This window comes from Atractosteus spatula, chromosome 11, assembly GCF_055471065.1.
Source record: "Atractosteus spatula isolate fAtrSpa1 chromosome 11, fAtrSpa1.hap1, whole genome shotgun sequence".
In the NCBI taxonomy this organism is placed as follows: Eukaryota; Metazoa; Chordata; class Actinopteri; order Semionotiformes; family Lepisosteidae; genus Atractosteus; species Atractosteus spatula.
This window is the reverse complement of record NC_142716.1, coordinates 24,422,510-24,442,520: the sequence shown is the minus strand read 5'-3', so window position 1 is coordinate 24,442,520 and position 20,011 is coordinate 24,422,510. Positions and strand designations below refer to the sequence as shown.

The following is a 20,011-nucleotide window of genomic DNA, read 5'->3' as shown; positions in this document are numbered from 1 at the left end:
CTTGAAGGGAATGTGAAAGAAGAGTAAAATACACATGTAGAAAAAAAATATTTAATTTTCTCATGACACTATGCTCTTGTCAGATACAGCCCTCACTGTGCAATACTACACAATTTCTTCAATTTCTTCTTTATTATGCCAACTTGAACAGGCATGTCTTCAAATTCTACCTCTACCTCTCTATACATTATGGGGAGCAATTGACCTGATGGTATCTCAGTGATAATGGCTTACACCTGTACCCTTTCTTTTCTCCTCTTTCTCTCATAGTCTACAATCCCAGTCTGTGTGGATTTCTCTTCTGCTTTCTTTTACCATTTCATCACTGGGCATCCATCCTGATTTCAATATCAGTATTTAACAAATGATTAAACATTACTGTACTGTTGATATTAATTGCAAAGAAAAAACACTGGACTTGCAAAGTTTACAATCACAAAAATACAATGGAGTAAAATCCTTAGCAAGGATTTGGTAGAGGGTTCTAAGTGTTACTGGAGCCCCAGGAACCAATTTTTCTCCACCTCATGATGCATGGAGTAAAAATCACCAACATAGTATACTGTCACCTACTGAATAGCCTGTAGCTGGTTGTTGGAGAGAAAAGATTGCAGATTGTGGACTCAAGATTATTTGGATCAAGAAAATACCAGACACTGCAGTGCTTGGTTGACAGCTGACACTTTGAAGTAAAACGTATTTTGAACCTGTGTCACATCCATCCTGTAGTTAGCATCTTATCCCATGCAATATTGTCTATTTGAATCCTTGAAAGATGGTCAATGAGATTGAATATTTACAAGCAATAACTAGTTCCAACAGATGGTGCAGCTGTGTCATCAAAAAGCATCTACCATTGCATCTTGAAATATATGTTGTAAAACAAGTAGAAAAATGTCACAGTCCAGTGAATAATACCTTGTCACTAATTTATATTTATGAATCAACTTTACTTTTTCAGACCCTTATTTAATAAAATAAACTTTCAACTACAGTACATATGTGTTACAGATTAAACATGAAGCTTGATCGGGTTGCTTTATCAATGTTTCAGGGACATGAAATAGAAAAGATGCTTGTGTTAAATTATAAATGTTTCCAAAAATACCTTTTTTCTTTTGAAGTAAAATCTACATATCTCTGTCACTGCAGAATCGTCTTTCAAATCTAACCCGAAAAAAAGCATGCTTTATTTTCATGTGTTTAAATATCAATCAATTATAAGATAAATTTGTAAGATATTACTATTTCTCACTTGAAGTAACTGTTTTTAAAAGAAATTACATACAGCACAATTTGTTTTGGATTGTGTAACAGAACACAAATTAAAAGTAAACCTACTAACACTAACATACACACATCTATGTGAACGAGTGTGTTTGTGTAAAAAGCAGTTCTGATTATGGTTCATGTGCTATATTATGCATTGCCATTTTGACATTGAATGAACTGAGCACTGTTCTTCTTTAAATTCTTTATGGGATTCTGTTCTTATTTCTGTACAATTTGACAATCTAAGTACATGTCATGTCTGGAACTGTTTACAGCTTCTTTTTTGCCAAGCATATGCAATGTGTGTATTCAATTCAGTTTCTTCTGAAGAAGGCGGTTTATTTTTTTAGCCTCCAGTGCAATGTCAAGTTGTTGATTTTCTAATGATGACTAACAGAGGCATTATTTAATTTGTTTTAAGCCACATGGAACTTTTCTGTACAGTGTAGTTATAGTTTTAACATTCATGAAACATAAGATTTTGAACAACATTCAAAAACATAATAAATAATACAATAATTTCTATTGTTAAAAATAATTGCAATAAAAAAATTAAAAAATGTTTATAAAATTAAAATTAAAATAAAGTCATATTGTTTTTTTCTCTATAGTTCTTATATGCACTAGCTGGTTGGGGCATCTTCATTCCAGGAAGATTATTAAGAACGCCAGCATAGAATTTGCCCCAAGGATTTCAGTTGAGTTTTAAGTGTTTGCCTTGTAATTTATTTTTAATAATTTAGTACATTAATAATATTTTAGATTAGGATCATTCCACATCAGAATAAAGAACATAATTGAATGAATTATTAATTTTTCTTCACCTTGCCTGAAAATGGGAAAATGGTTTTCATTTCCAGTCATAAAACACAAAACTCCAATTAGACACCCTAGAGGTTCTAAGCGATAAAACTTTCAATGAACTCTGCTTTTAATTAGGGCTGGTTGAAGGTCTTTTTTATCATTAGAAAACCATGGCTAAAGAAAATTCAGGGGTTGGCTTTAAAAAAACATTTGATATTATTGCCTGCTCAAACAAGAATCAATTAGCAGATGTGAGACTCACACTATAAACAATGTAAAAGTGTCTGCTTTTACAAGCAATTCAATTTTTTGTTGCTGTTGTTGCTGATACTATTGTTCACATGGGCACACAAAGATCAGATGTACCATTTAAAAAAATCTAATTCTTCATGTGACAGAAAATGTTCTGTTGGTGCATTATTGGAAAACGAAACTCCAAAAGAAAATAACTTGTTCTCCAATTTGTCAAAAGCTCTTTGTATAGGGGACAAAGCAGCAGCAGGTGAGACTGCACACTAAAGGAGGATAGAAAAACACACCTCCTAATCAACGATATTGACTTATGGTACAGTATATCTAAAAGAAGTAATGATTTTTACATGAAACTATAATGGTAAAGGGCACTGAACAGATGGCCAGATGAAAATTGATGAGTAGTTTAGGAGTCATTAGTAATAATGCATTCTGGCATGAGAACTGCTGAGCAGCAACAATAAGGGATGATTTGCTGCGTTTGCTGTCTTTTGGCTTAAAGCAATTTTTGTGGGATATCAAGCTGTCTTGAAACCCCCAATTAAATGATGGTAGACAAGTAATTGTAGTCAACCTCATATATGTAGGATCTGTGGTCTGCTGTCATCAGCCAATATAATACAAAGCTACAATGCTATTGGAATCTCAGACTTTCAAGCAAAACACAGTAACAAATGTTCTATAAATCTTTGGAAATTTTAATAGACATGCCTGATGTTACAATTAAACAGTCAAAAATATAAGATAGCAATGTCTTAACCTTTGAATCTGTGGAAGTATTTACTAGAATTAGTTATGTAATTATGATGTACTTTATGAATGTGACCCTTTTTAATTGAATGTTTTAATTTACATTAGCTGAGAAATGCATTCTTTAATTGATCTTAAGCTTATTTTTTTCTGTTCTGAAGGAACAATTAACAGATATTGATTCAAAGCAGTCCTGATGCTAACCTGTTTGGTGACATTTGGGAATAACAGATCAAGAATGGATAAAGATCTAATGAGCTCTGTCTTAATATGGACATCAAAGGTAAAGTGAAGGAGAAACAGTATGACAGACTGTTGTTACATTTAATGGCATTAAATCAAGCAAAGTTGTATTAGCTTCTGTTTAGTGTTAATTGTATTCAGCCTCTCCAGAAATTTTACTAATTTATAACAAAAAGCCTTTTCTACTTTAAGATATAAATTTCCTGTGAAGACAACTTCACGTCTTCCATTTAGTACTTTTATTAAATAAAATGAATAAAAATATGCCTTTCTTAGAAGTTCTTGTTTTGTTTTGTTTCCTATCTTTTTAAAACTATAAATACATATAATGTATGCTGAAGAGAGCAGACCAATTTAATTTCTGGTCTTTGATATATTCCCATTTAAAAGATTAATTAATCTTCCCTCTGGATCCTAGAGCAAGATAGTACATACATTTTGTCTGAGGGAAAATGTTTTTGAAAATCTAGCAGTTTTTAACAGAATGTTGTTCAACACTGAAAATCTGAGACAGTACCCAGAAGGAAGGAATAATAATAATTAGTAGTAAAATTATTGTTCATTTAAAATACATTCTTCTTGACATCAAGGACCCAGTTCTGTATTATTTATATGATTTTGTCACCCCTGGAAAATGCTCCATCTCTTGTGTTTAAAACTGTGGCAGTTAAAATGTATGTATGCAGCTGTTAATTTCTAATAATTAGCGTAACAGGAAAAGAAAACAACCTTCACCCCAATTACAAAACTTTGTTTAAATCACTAAAATATCATAGAAAATGTCTGATATTATGGCTGAAACAACTGATCTTCATCATCAGCGAAAGCAGATATTCTCTCACCTTTTTTTTTAAAGTTCAGATGACACAGGCATGGCAACAACCTACTAATTAACAACATGCTAAAACATTCAAGTAAGCATAAAAACATAAATGAATTAGTAAACCACAATTGGCATTTCTAAGAATTTGCTTATGGAACGTTCATCATTTAAAAATGTAAATACATATAAGTATAAAATAAACACTTAACATTGTGTGCAGAATTGAATCAGTCTACATTGTTTACTGATAAACCCAGTAATATGAGATGAATACCAATTATCAGACGCAATTTGTTTGGAAAAGGGGCATAAACAGATGTTTAATCAATCTTCAAATTTAAACCCAGAGGTGGGAATGTTGAAATTGCTGCACAATAGTGCAGTTCCTTTGAATTTTCTTCTATTAAGATTATCTATGTAGTGCAGTCCACAAGGACAGGTCAGGACTTTGGTTTTACATCTCATCGGAAAGGATGGTGCCTTTTTACTGTATAGTGTTTCCATTATTTTACTAGGGCATTAAGACCCACATAAACCACAGGCTGAGAACCCCCTACTGGCCCCTCTAATACCACTTCCAGCAGCAGCCGGAAGTCTCCCATCAAGGTACTGACAAGGCTCAAACCTTCTTAGCTTCAGTGGGTTGTCAGTCGTGCATTGTAGCGTGATATGGCTTCAGAGTATACCACTATACTCTGTTGATATTATTTTTCAAGTTCTAGAGGTCTTTATGGTAATGTGTTATCCTGCTATAAAAAATATGAGTGTGTGACACTGTTAGTTTTTCCAATATGAACAGATTATTACAAAAATTGTTTTAAAATGTGTAGTCAGGACAATGAGTAAAGTTTATGGCATACATCTTTCATAAGGTTTAAGCTGAGTTAAGTTTAAATAAAGTTGTTAATTTAAGTTGAATCACAGCAGTCATGGACAATCATGCATATTAAATATTTGGCAAAAACAAAAATCTAGCTCCTAAAGAACCATGGTTCTGTCATATAAGTAAAATAATTTCTAAAGCTTTTCCTCTAGAGAAAAAGTTGCTTCTTGTTTTCTAAAATTAATTGTTCAGCTTTATTGGTACAAATCAACCAAGAGACTACAGGCGTGGGCATTTATTTCACTTAAACATGTTTACATATTTTAGTTCTATTTATATTCAGTTTGAAAAAGCAAAACATATGGTGGAGAAAAAACTCTGAATGTGTTTAGCCTTAGAAAAAGATACATCACTTCAGTATGACAACCACCTTTCTTTGGACAAAAAGGTGAAGATGGACGATAGAGTCTGCCTCCAGGGCTTCATAGAACTGTGACAGTTTGAAATGTGTACAAGACTTCCTGAAAATGTAACTCATTCTGCCTAACATGCCTTTTCCAAAGAACACAGTTCCTTTGATTCTTGCAGCAGTATATTTGTAAAGCTGTCCAGAATTTACACTCTATTTTGTACTTTATTTTATTAATGTCTTAGACAGCAGTGGAAGTGGCTCTTATCAGAGAGTGATTCACGATACAAACAGAGGTTTGAAACTGAAGTAAAGTCAGAACTAGAACTCTGCTTCATCTGACAATTAATATAGGTATAATATTTGTATATGATGATACAATGTGCCAGACTGTCATGGAGTGTGAGTGTGGAAATGGCTAACAAGCTATGCGATAGGTTTGGTCATAATCTATAGCTCCATACTTGAGTTTTCACGATTTTTTTAGAGAATTTATAAACATCTTTCTACACCAGTGACAGTACAGATCTCAAACTTTGTACACATTATTACTTCATGTAACAATGTGTTCAGATTTGTTCAGCACAAATGAATGGTCACATGGTTTGGAAACAATTTTAGATTTTTCAGAACTTATTTTTCAAAACGCTTGGCCATCATTATTTTAACAAACTGCTACTTTAAAAAATAAATTTACATTTACAAAATTAAGTATACACATTTTTCTAAACTTAATACTTTTATTTAAACCCTAAATGCTTAAACTGAAGACTTCTAAGGGTAAGATCAATTGCAGTATATGTTAACAATCTAAAGAGAAAAAGAAATATTCATAAGCCACTCCAGTGTACTTTGGTCATTGTTCTTCTGAAAGGTGAATTTTTGTTCACCTTTTTTAGACCACAATTAGGTCTTAAGCAGGTTTTCCTCTAGAATTCGTCAAGTACATTTTAAAATCTATGTAAAGTCTCTGCTCATCTCATTGGTATCATTAGGCGTTACAAACCCTATGTAGAATTTAATGTTTTTTTACAGTTCCATACAAGCCTCTGTGGAGTGACCAGCATATTGTTCCATGGACAATGTCTCCCATTTCAGCTACCAAACTCTAACTCATTGGCTTCCTTAACCAGTTTCTTCCTCGCTCAGTTTGCAGGGACAGCCTGGTCTAGACACTTGCCTGGGTACCTTACACTTCTTAATGATCGACTTCCCACCCTGCTCAAATAGAGATTAAGGGTTTTTAAAATGTTTTTATATCCTCCTCCTGATCTGTGCCTTAATACAACTTTATCCCTGAAGGACTTTGAAACCTCCATGGTTGAATTTTGAAATTCATCTAACTGAGGGACCTTACAGAGCTTGATGTTTTTATTCTTAAATCAGGTATACCACTAATATTACATAGACTAAGGCTACTCAACAAACTGTGTTGCTTGTTAAGGCACCTAATTTAGGATTGCCAAAGCAATATGTTTGAATACACATGCATGCAACACATGCAACAATCATGACATTTTCAGATTTTTTGTTTCTGTTTTTCTGCTTTGAAATTGTGAAGTAGGTTGTGTATATATTAATTCCTTCAAAGTGTCATGATTGCAAGCTTTAAAACAACAAAATGTGAAAACTGTCTACACACATTTGTAATTCAATGCACCTTACATATATTTCTATTTGCGCATATGTTGTGATTTATGGCTATAACAGAATGATGTAGGCTCATGAAAAACCACAGAGGAATATTAGCCATTGGGAATTATAGACCACATCTGAAAAAGGCTGATTAGTCACATGATTTGACTGCTGTATAAGACCTTTGGTCTGTCATTTTGGTCAAATAAAAATTAATATAATTCCATAATATATGCAGGTAGGGCCTTGGGTGTTATGCAATAAAATAAGAACTCTTATTGCTTTACAAAACATAACTTTTACTTGCTGCTTGCAGATATATACAATATATATAATTTTTATTTATGCTGATGTTTTTTGTACAAAAGATTGATTTAAAATGAGTACTGGGAGCAATAGTTGTGTTAAGTTTAGTTTGTTAAATATTCTATTGTAAAAATAAAAAAATATCAAGTTTATCCCTAAGTAATGCAGATCATATAAAGACACAAATACGCACACACTCACAACAGAGCCATTTTCCCAGAAACCTATTAATCTACCACTATATCTTTGGACTATAGAAGGAAACTGGAGCACCTGGAGGAAGCCCACGCAAACACAGAATGTACATAAAGATAGCACCCTAGATCCCCAGCATTATAAGGCAACAATGCTAACAATTACACCATTACTCAATGTCCTTTTCTTCTTTTCTTCACAGATTTAGTTTTTTTTATAAGTCTGGAAAAACACTATTGACTACTATCTGGCGAAGTGCCAGCAAAAGGGTTGAGGATTCCTGTGATAACTCTGCAGTACACCTTGACCTAAACTATTCCCTGTTAATCAGACCTCAAAAAATCATATTTTCAATGGTTTCAGGGTGTGGATGAATGCCCACAGAGGTTGAAATAGGAATAAAAATTTAGAATTGAGCTAAGTAACATCTGAACTATAGTCAGCAGAGATGAAAAGCTTCAGTGATGCTGATAAATTACCGTCCTTAACCTCCTAGCATGGTGGATTGGGAGTTAATTGTGATACAAAGCCAAAAGCAAACCACTTGTTCTATTCCTGTGAGTGGTCTATTCCTAAATAATGAATTCAAGAGTACTAAACTATAAGTTTATTTGAATAGTCAGCACTTAAGTTTCTTAGATGATCAGATCATTAATTTTGTATGCTGTTAGCACTTAAAATAATAAGTAAAATAATGTAAAAATTGTTTGCAATGTATTGTATTTTATTTTACCCTAACATTCTTCACATATAGGAGAGGACCCATTTCAACTACTTCTGAAGTCCAGCATGTACTCAGGTGACATGCATAATTCATTATGCACCCGCAGTAGTTCTTCACAGCATCGTGGGTGGAAAAGTAAAAAATTGGGGAATTAAAGTAGGTAATTTTTGGAGGCTAGTCCGTAGAAGCCCAGAGTTTAATTTAGCTAAGATAATGATAGGGTTAACACCCCTACTCTTACAAGCCATGCTTTGGGTTCTGTAATGACCAATTATTTTACACCTTGGTTTAATGTTTCAAAGGACAGCACCACCTACAAATGCAGCCATCTAGGATGCATATCAAAATGCAAGTAGAAAGCACACTGCAGTATACTAAAATTCCTTTCAGCATGCTGCTTTCAGCCATTCACTCCTCAACGTAGATCAGTAGATGGTACTTGTTTTGTGTTAGTTATTACTGAAACAGTAGATTCATTTAATCTGTTTTTTTTTCTTAGTCTCAAATCATATTTCTTGAAACCAAACCATTTTATGTAACAAAAACAGATGAAATACATAGAATTCAAGCAGGTCTCTGCATCATCATACATCTTTTCTTTTCTTACATCACTATGAGTTTTCTTTTAACAAATAAACATTTATTTGAAAAACTAAAATAGCAAATATTATGGACACTACAGTATATTGACATTTTTTATATTTCTAAATATCACATGTTCGTACTGTATGTACACAACGGTACCGCAGGGTGTAAAGCCCTGCATTAAGTCTTCCAATGAAAGACACACACTCCACCTTCCCCCACGGACACATTTTCTTAGAAAAACAGATTCACAACGCGAAGCTGTGTTAGTCTTCGGTGTTAAAAAAATTGGTTTGAACACCGTGAGTGCTGTTTTTAAGACGCTGCTGAGTAAAGTATAGGAATTTTCCTGCTTTCAGCAGTATTGTGTATATAGTTGACCCTTACCTGAATGAAAACAGGACATAAAGAAAGGGTTTCAGAAATCAAACAAAGCTTTATTCCTGTGCTAGTCTCGGTAATTGGAGGCCACGCTGTTATGCTTCCTATGGTGATATACAGGTTTTTCACATATTGAGCCATATTTCTCGCGTTGTGAACATGTGTATACAGCAATCCCCTCGGATTCCAGCTAGTGCTTAATTACACATCGATGAAAAACCGGAAGTTTAAAAAAAGAGAATTAGTTTACTGATAGTTTTATGTGCAAGCTGTGAACATTTTCGTCATGTCTTTAAAATGCATTTGGTTTGAAGGCTTTCTGTGTTTCCCTTCTGAAGATATGAGCAAAAGAATACAAAAGAATATTTGAGCATGGTCAAAAAATGGCTTAAAAAAGAAATAAAAAATTAGTTCTGAATGAGTTAAACTTTAATGCAGGAAAAATGTATTTCCCAGAAGCTATACTGATTCTTATGGAAGCCCGTTTCCACCAGAGAGTAAAAAAAAAACGTGCTATGGTATTCTCTCCGATGCAGTGCAGTTAAAATAATATCTCTGATGCTGTTCCTAAATTAATATCGTTTATGACCATCAGACGCTTTATGCTCCTTTTCTTTTTTCTAATGGATTGAACAGGGTGAGACATTTCATGATGTACTTTTCACTGATGAAACAGTGCCTCTGGAACAGTTTTCAACCATGTCGTTTTATAAAAAGGGGAGATATGTGAACAAAACTCAAAACATCCACCGAAGGTTAGCCTATTCTACTAGAGTAGAGGGGGTGGAGAGTGCCCGTGGTCATTTAATTAGTATTAAAATTCGCACTGATTCCCTTGATTCCGATCACGTATTTGTTTCCAATCATACAAAGTAAGTTTTGAGAATCTCTGATTCACCATGCCTTTCACATGCTCATACACGATATTAATTTAGGAACATAAACATATCATGTAAACTGTATATTGCTGGTATTGGTATTTATAAAACTTCTTAATTAAACGTTTAAAATACACGAATTTCATAAAAACAACACGTTTCGAATAGAAAAAATCACATTCTCTTGTCTTCCTGGTATGTAGAACAGATCAAGAAAAAGATCAGGTCTTTTTTCCCCAATCAGAGGCTCTGAAAACAGCTGTGTCAGATGGGGAGACGGCACCAAGAGATTTAGTAAATCATTTTCTTTGACTTCTAAGTCCCTTAATTATCATTAAGGACAGGTTTGTTTTTTGATACCACCGTTAGACAAAGCAGGAACTTATTGTATTTTCTAATGATATTACACATGGAAAGATTACAGATTTTAATCATCTTTAATTTTGTTATACATTTTTTAGCCAAAATAAAATGTTTACAAACTTCATTGAAAATATTAATTGATTAATATAAATATAATATAACTGAAAATAAAAACATAAGGTACAAAATGACCACTTGCAAGGTCCAAATTAAATACAATAAACAATATATGACTGAACAAACATACGTTAGATAAATACACCAGGGCTTGGCGGGACTTGCAGTACCCAAGGAAGCAGAACTGTGAAGTTCTGGGAGGTTTAGATTTTGTGGACAGTGGAAAGTCTGTACCATCTAGCTTTACATTTTATGATTTATTTTATCAATTTAACTTGGAAATTAGAAATAATGTGGCAGAGCTTTCTTGACAAACTGTTTTAGTGGCACAGGACACAAGTACAGCCAGTTGGGAGCTATGTTAGTTATGTAAGTTTTTTTTCAGTATACAGTATTTTGAAATGAATAGAAACAGCAATGTGTGTGGATGAATTAGGATACTCCTGTTTGCTGATCCTATTTTTTTTCTTTTTTATTGGAATGTTTATCTGGCTGATTTGAGTATTGTGTGTTCATTATATCTGTAGAGTATGGAAGCCCGTTTCCGCCAGGGAGTAAAAAAAATAGCGCTATAGTATCTTGCAATTGCAACATTGTATCTCAGAATTACGAGTTTATATCTTGCAATTGCTACTTAAAATCTCAGAATTCCGACTTTATTTCTCATAATTACGAGTTTATATCTCGCAATTGCGACTTAACATCTCAGAATTACAATTTCATATCTCACAATTGCGACTTTGATGCCCACATTTCATTGTCTGTCCTTATTTGTTGTAACGGATTCAGGTTCTAGGGCTTGTGCCCTCGCCGCTCCCACCCTAGTTCGTCCCTCACTGCATGGGCTCGAACCCAGGTCTTACCAGCTGAGCTAAACAAGACCTTCTTTAGCCCCGTCGGCCAACATCCCTGTTTTGCGCAGGGGAGGGCGGTGCCGTCACCGCACTGCAACCAGATCGTACAACCTTTATGTCAGCCATTCCATTACACTATATTAATAAATCGTACAGGATCTATAGGCCTGAAGACTTGTCTTGTCAAGTGCCCTGATGAAAATCAAATTAATTGCACTAAATTTTATGGAATCCCATTTCCGCCAGGGAGGCTTCCATAGTACCCGGATAGAATAGTGGATGGTAGGCTTTTTAAAAAATTTTTTATTAAAACACCAGAAATAAAAAAAAGGAGACAGAATATGAAAAAAACATACAGAAATAGACACTTCACATCCAGAGGAATTCACAATTCTAAAAAAGCTGAAAATGATACTTTTTACATTTTTCCATTGTATGTCTTGCCTTTTGATTCTTTAAATATCTAATAGAATTTAAGTAAAAAAGGAATTGTACTTTAATAGAGGGAGCAGTATTATACCATTTACTTTTGTAGATGAAGTATTTTGCCAAAATAATTAACAGATTAATAATAATAACATATTCTTTATCCAAATCAGATTAAAAAACAAATGTAAGAAAGATTCCTTCTCATTATTACAAACTACACATAAGTCATCTTGTTCGTGTTTAAATCTAGAAAGTGTCAATTTAACAGGATAAAATCTATGAACAATCTTAAATGAAATTTCTTTAACTTTATTTGTAAGAAAATATCTACCCGCAATTGTCCAAACTATTTTTCCATTTATATTCCTAAACATAGCATTCCAAAAGGAGACACAAGAAGGTATAACACCACGGTAAGCTTCTTTTGCCAGATGAGCAACCAGGCCCGGCTACATTCATTGCTGGCGCTGGAAGTGATGTAAAAATTGTGAGATATAAAGTCATAAATACGAGAAATGAAGTCATAATTCTGAGATTTTAAGTCACAATTGTGAGATATAAACTTCTGCGATACAATGTCGCAATTGCGAGATACCATAGCGCGTTTAATTTTGACTCCCTGGCGGAAACGGGCTTCCATAGTAGAGTTGTCTAGTGTTGCTCATCAAAAGATTTTTGTTTTATATTTTAGTTTGTAGTCCTTAAACTATGACAGAGTCCTGATGATACAAGGAAGAAAAATATTTTAGAAAACTCATATGTAGGACTTTTTATGTCCTTCGTAGATCATATACTAAACTTATTTGGAGTTATCTCCTACATAAGACTTTTGGTAACACTTTATTTGAATGTTGCTGCATTTATGGCTTCTTAATCTCTTCTACACTCTTCTTAATCTCTGCTACACATGGCATTATAATCCCATGCTACATGCAATGAAATGTAAAAATTTGTACGTTTAAATAAGATAATATTGCGTTACGAGATACTACTGCTAACACTTCGCCACCAACAGGGTTATACTGTTTTCTCCCTTCACATGACACATTTCTTGCCATTTGCTGTGTGAATTTGTGTAAATATGTAAATAAGTCAAATTAATGTGATATAAGCATAAATTGATTTTTTTGTGTTGCTGAAATATAGAACAACTGCAAATCCACTATATAACAACAGGTATACTGTACGTCTTTTCTGAGTGCCATTTATTGATTTTGAAATTATTAAGTTTTTAAATTTTAAGAGGTCTATTTAAAATGGAACGGGAACTATCTATCGACTACAGTATTAGTGTTGTTCTTGTGGACTACCATCATTTACATGCAATTTTTTGCACCACTGTTTTGCAAGCAGTCATTAAAACAACATTAAGATAGATAAGACTTTATTGATGCAGAAGGGAAATTGAGGAAACATTAAAATGTTTTGAGCAGTGTACAGATCCAGCCATTCAGAATGCATGGTGCATAATGCAGTACATTGCGGTGTGCGCGGTGAGGGTTACTGCACGTTTTTTAAAAATGTTTTAAAAAATTCTTAGACTGGACTACTTTGTAAAATTGCCAGGTGGAGCAGTGAAAGATTCACATGGCATGTAGAAGCATTTTGGCTGTCTCCAGAAAATGCCTGGTTTTGAATCCTGGTCAGTGCTGAGAGACAATCTTTTTCCAATTATAGAATTTTAGTTGTATGTGGACTTTTATTAATTTTTAAACTATATATTACAGTATTTTAAATATTAAATTAATTAAAAAGAGAGCAGGGCTATTGTACAAAAACAACATTACTCAGATCAATATATGAAAAATATTTTATTATTCTGCTGTGGCTTGATGTGAACCAATGTGTTTCTTTCAGGCTTACATTCACATTGAGATAATCTATATGGTGCCTTAATGTAAAGACACACATATTCAAAATGCATGGTAAAACCCTGTACCACGGGAAAACATCTACAGCCTACCACTGTACATTACTGGCTGGCCAAAATGACTGACAGGCGGCACTTGTGGTGCATTAGTTGTTAGTGAAATGATTGCTTCTTTTAATCTCTCTCCTGTGTATGTTTAAATCCACTTAATATGATATATTAATATGGAAATTTACAACTAAAAGGAAAGTTTGGTAGCTGAGCATATAACAGGAGCACAATGTCTCTGAACGTCATAAATGATATTAATTTAGAAATATAAATATATTATACAAACTGTATATGGCTGGTAGTGGTAGTTTCAATAAAAAATACACAACAGCATCCCACTTTCTTTATAAACATTTTATGCATCAAAGTCTTTCACTCGGTCACTTACTATGGTTATTATGGAAAAGTTTTGACATGCTCATTCTGACGATATTAAGCTTATATTCTTTATAAAAAGCTATAATGTTTTAACCTTTTCTATGAATACTTGTCCTCGTTATCATAGTAAAAAAAAACGTATACTGTTTAGAATCTGCTTAATAGGGAATATAATATGGAATCACATATCTAAAGAAATTAATAATGATATTAATTTAAGGATCTAAATATCATATATTTTTATAGCTCAAAGTATAACCATATTCCATTTTCTTTGTAAACATCTGCATCGACTTCTTTGACTCATTCACTCGTAATTATGTTGAAAACATTTCAACCTGTTTCAGCACTCTCACCAAGTGGTGGTTTCGTATGTTGGATTAGGAACTTGCCTATCAACCAGGAGGTCAGTGTTCGAATCCCAATGCATGTGTTTTTCTTGCAAAAAAATAAAGTAGTGAATATTATGTACAATATATTGATATTTTATTTGTATATATCACAATGTGTTCAATAAATAAATTGAAAATATTAATGTGAAGCAAATGTGAATACTGTCAACAGTGGAAGTAAAAAATAGCTCAACCGGTTTAATTCAGTTCAATTAAAAAATACTGCATCCCAACTAAATAACTATACACAGCAAAACAAACTATAATAACGAATCTGATCACTATTAACAATATTACATTATTGTTAAAATTGTATTTATTATATTTTTATACATCTAAATAAGAAGGTCTTCTCTGAAAGCTTTTTCTTCCCTCTTTAGTTGATCTTTTGCAGCCTACTCATGCGGACACCGCTCCCTACATGAATTCTTGGTTCTTGACTGAGAAGGCTTTAGAGAACTTAACAACCATTTTTATTTTCTTTGTGATGCAAGTTTGAAGTGCGATGACAAATTAAACCAATTGTAAATTAGACGTTTACATTGGCGTTTTTATTAATTTTTCACTTAAGTGTACGGAGGAGTGTCAGATGTCAAGGAGATGCCCACTCCCCCCCTTTCCCCTCACAGACAGACTGACAAAGCAATTTGGAAGGATTAACAATCTAGGGGGCTTCTTGGACGACCTTCTTTGAACTAAACTACGCTCCAGTAAATAATGAACAGTTTATCACCTTCTGCAACACTTCTAGTTTAGCAGGATTTATGAGATAAGTGCAATGGGGGTGGCATAACTCACATCTATATCTCTGTATGCCACAGGTTTGTTAATGAAACAGAGCACACTCCATTAAATTTAACTACTGTATGATTTCTCTTTCTGTTTCAGCTCTCGGAGTTTAATTAGTGAGGGCTTTGGTCTAAAATATTTCACGTCAGCATCTGGACAGTGTACATTTACAGAGTCACTGGCTCAGTAAAGGTGTAGCACGTCTTCACTGCTATGGTACGGTTTCAACATATTGATAAACTGTTGTCCGATTACTGGCAATTGTAAAAATAACCCTTCTTCCCTCCTTTGTTTAACTTAAAGAATTCCATGAAAAAATCCTTAATCATGAAACCATCACTTATAACCATTTCATCCAGATACACACACTTATACCAGAGCCACTTTTGCTAGAAACAACCTTCCAGAGTAAGTCTTCGGACTGTGCAGTACTGTAGAGTACAATATACGGTTTACAGTTTTAAATTTAAATTGTTGGCTGATTACTGACTGCTGAAATTTGGATGAAGACAAAATATAGATTCTCCCAATTCGGGTGTAAACCTGAAAGAGGCACATCATGTTCACAATAAGCTATAATAGTAAACTATTTTTTATATATTTGGCTATGTAAGAAACAAACTGAAAGTAATTCTCAGATGGGGCTTTGAACCAACTGGGTGCAGCGTGCTACATTACAGTCCATTGCCCAATACTCACTATAAGGACACTTATGATCTATTTGTGATATTTTAGCTGCTTAGTTACACGATTCCAAATTAACATTATTAAATTATTAAAGTGGTATTAAATCAGTACAACGTGTATCATTTTATAATAACAACAAGTGGTGTTCTTACTATGTATTCTTAGAAAAGAATAAAATATTATAACTTTTATGAAGTACAGTATATAACCTTTATAATGTTAGAACAAGCAAGTTAAAACCACAACTCACTGTAAGTTACGAAGTTAAAGTATTTGATGGATAAAATATTTATGCATAATTAAAATATGTATTATTTGAAGGGTGGAGGGTTGTGTACTTTTGTCCAACTGAACAATCTTGCTTTTTTAAAATATACCTATTTTTTAATCAGTTTAATGTTTAACATGCTGTAATACACTTAAAATTATTAAAAGTCTAAACAGTATACTCCGTAAATTCTGTAACTAGAAGAAAGATTGTTCCTCAGCATTGATCGGGATTCAAAACCGGGCATTTTCTGATGACAGCCCAGATGCTGCACATGAGACATCAAGCTTTCCCATCTTCACTTGGCATTTTTAAAAGGTATTTCACCTGTTTCAGAAAAATGCGGTATCATGCAATACATGCAATGTAGTTTACCACAGTATCCCTTGCTTATTTTGAATGGCTAGATCTGTAAATTTGAGCATTGAGTAATCGGGATAATTTAACTTTACATCACTAAGACTTCTGGTGCTACTGTTGTATTTCCAACTGTGCTATGTTGATAAAAGATACAAAAAGCATGCTAATGTAACTACTGTGCCACCCTTTTCTTCAGATAATGCATTTATAAACAGTTATATTTTTATTAATTGTTATTAATTGTTGATTGTTTAGTTAGTACAATATTTTAAATATTTATTTCTATTTATTCTTATTTTTCTTTTATAATTTTGCATTTTACTTATTTTATGATAATTAAATTTAACATATATTTGCACAAAGTCTTGTAAATTAATATTTTTACAAGATGTGGAAGAAGTGCAACAATTTATTACAGTGCAAATTTTAATATTAATTATTGATTACTAATAGCTTATACTAAAACCTGACTTTCTTATTTAGATGTTTATAAAACATTGAACTAATTGTATAGATTAAACTTTTCTAAAATTTATAAAAAAAATTAAAAATGATTAAAATGTATAATCTTTCCATGTAATGTCATTAGGAAGTACAATAAGCTCCTGCTTTTTTTAATGATGGTTTCAAAAATAAAACTGGTGAGAAAGCTACTGTATGTTTAATGAATATTAAAAGACTTTAAGTTAAAATAAATTCTTTACATTGCTTGATTAATTTTAAAAACCGTACACACTCCAGGCTATAGAATGGTCTTTCTGTATTGCTAAGTTCCATGTCTGCTCATTCTCTTGGTGCCACCTCTTTTCTGATGGAGCTCAATTAGCTGCTTCACACCACGGGAAGAGTGGAGAATGTTTTTTTTTCTGTTCAAAACGCGTCTTGTGTTTACCAAATTAAAGTGTTTAACATGTTTAATTAAAAAGTAAAAAACTTACAGCATGCACAAAGATTTTAAGCTAAGAAAAATCATCCTTTTTTCACGCATAAAAAATGTTTTTTAACTAAACCCATTTTTATAGCTCTTAAAGTCATGTAATGTCCGAGTTAAGACAGGGACATGTCATTGTTTCTTACTTTTGGTTTTCTTTAAAAAATAAAAGAATCAGTTGCCCATCGTGCCGTACAGTATTATGTTAATTTTTTAACGTTTTTTACATTTTTCAGACACTTCAGAACGCTCCAACTAAAGCATAAAAATGTAGCATAATGCATACTCTGGTAATGCATGCTTTGTATATTCAGGTGTTTCGCATACAGTAGCTTTTAAATAGTAAGTCTCGTGTTATGAACTCCCTTACACCTGGGATCTACTTTATTCAAACTAAGGTTTCTAAAAATGCAGAAGTTGTGAAAATGTTTACAAATCACAATCTTTAAAATGTCTGTGGTTTGAAGGCTCTGTGTCCTTTGTTCGCTAAAACTGGAAAAAACAAATGACCCTGAACTATAAATTCATAGAGTTAATAAAGATAAGATATTATAGTTCATTATAGTTGATTATAATTAGAATACATAATAAGTTTATTCCATGCTGAAAAAAAAGAAGAAAGAAAACACAACGTTTCGGCCAGGCTGTCGATAAAGGCCGAGATGTAAGTAGTTGGGGAGTTGCATGCTGATACGATGGGGTGTCCAGGGGTGTCCGGTCTGTGGATTTTGGGGAGGAGGTAAAATTGAGATACCTGAGGATGTTCAATGATGAGCCGGTTCACCTCCTGGGGGAGCTTCTTACTGCTGATAAGAAGGGAGATGGTGGATACCACTTCCTTTTGGTAGTCAGTGGTAGGGTCCTGTTGGAGAGGGAGGTAGCAGAAGTGTCAGTTAGTTGTCTAGAGGCTTCAAAGATATATAGGTCCTTACGCCACACCACAACAGCGCCTCCTTTGTCCGCTGATTTGATGACGATATCATCTCTGTTGCGGAGAGACTGGAGAGCCTGAATTTCTCCTTGGGTGAGGTTGGACCTGTGTTTACTGGGTATAGAGAGTGTCTTGGGAGCTTGATTGATGCATTGGTTAATGAAATAATCGACTGGTGGAAAACGGCCAGAGGGGGGAGTCCAACAGTTCTGTTTGGGATTAATGTTGTTAATGACATCAATAACCAGATTGTTGTCAGCTGCCTGTGAAGAGAAATTGTCAGCAAAATGTGCTCTGAGACAGATCCTGCGGTAAAAGCGGTTGAGGTTGATATTGGTCTGGGGGATGTCCAGCTTCCTGGGAACTGGTACTAAACTGAGGCCTTTGCTGAGGAGGGATCACTCATCCTGTGAAAGGGAAAGGTCAGAAGGTATAGTGACAACAAGGTTAGGATTGGTGAAGGTGTTTGGGGTATTGATGGTTTTCTTCTGTAGATGATGACTAAGTTTTTTGTCCTTCTCTGTAGTGAGAAACTGGTAGAGTTTAGAGTTGAGAGACCTAATGAGGTTAGTTATAAAGGGAAGATGATGTGGAGCTGTCTGCCGTAGAAATCCCTTAGCTTCCTTGATGTTCTTGTTGGAAAGGATAATCTGTTTTTTGAGGGAGAAAATGGTAGAAAGCATTAATTATTTAGAAAATTGTTTTAGAAGTCTCTGAGTGTTACTCTGGGTGGTATCAGAATCAAAAGAAAAGGTATTAAATTTCAGGCGAAATCCTTTAGGGATGATATTATGTCGACGACATCTGTAAAGGAATAGAAGGTGGTTAGAAAGCTTGGTCTTGGAACAGATAGCTGTAAAGAGACGGAATGCTGGTTTAGTGAGAGAAGCGGTCAAGTGGCTTGCCCAGCCATCTACATTGAAGAAACAGGAAGGAGACTCGGAGACCACTTCAGAGAGCATGTTAGGGTTGTAAAGATTAAAGATCTCTCCAAACCCATTGTTTCCCATTTCACCTCTGACAGCTATGACCACTCTAATCTCTCCGTCTGTGTTCTCAAAGATGGTTTTCCGAACTCATACATCAGAAAGACTACAGAAACCAAAATTATCCTGCAGCTAGGATCACACCTTCCCCCTTCTCTTAACAACAGACTACTTTTCTTCTAAATTTTCTCCATTCATTGGCGTTTTTATTTCACACCTCTCTACACCTATTCTGACTTCATACCTCTTGATTGGCCTCTCTTTCTGTCCCCTGGTCCCGCCTCTCGCACCTCCTCTCTCCCAGCCTTTGTTCTCCTGCTACATTACCTTTGCTCACTGCCTTGTCTCTCTCACACCTGAAGAAGGCTCCATGGCCGAAACGATGTGTTTTCTTTCTTCTTTTTTTCAGCATGGAATAAACCTATTACTTGTTCCTTTGCAGCCTACGCATGCTGACGCAGCTGCCCACCTGAACTCCTATAATTAGAATATATACATCTATATTTAATCTTAAGGCTTGTTGTA

The 20,011-nt window shown here is 34.0% G+C and overlaps 1 pseudogene; it reads right to left on the bottom strand.

Annotated features, from left to right (window-relative positions):
• LOC148823721 (uncharacterized) overlaps positions 1–19,393 on the bottom strand; it is an 89,973-nt pseudogene extending 70,580 nt beyond the window's left edge.
• Between the last annotated feature and the right edge of the window lie 618 nt (positions 19,394–20,011).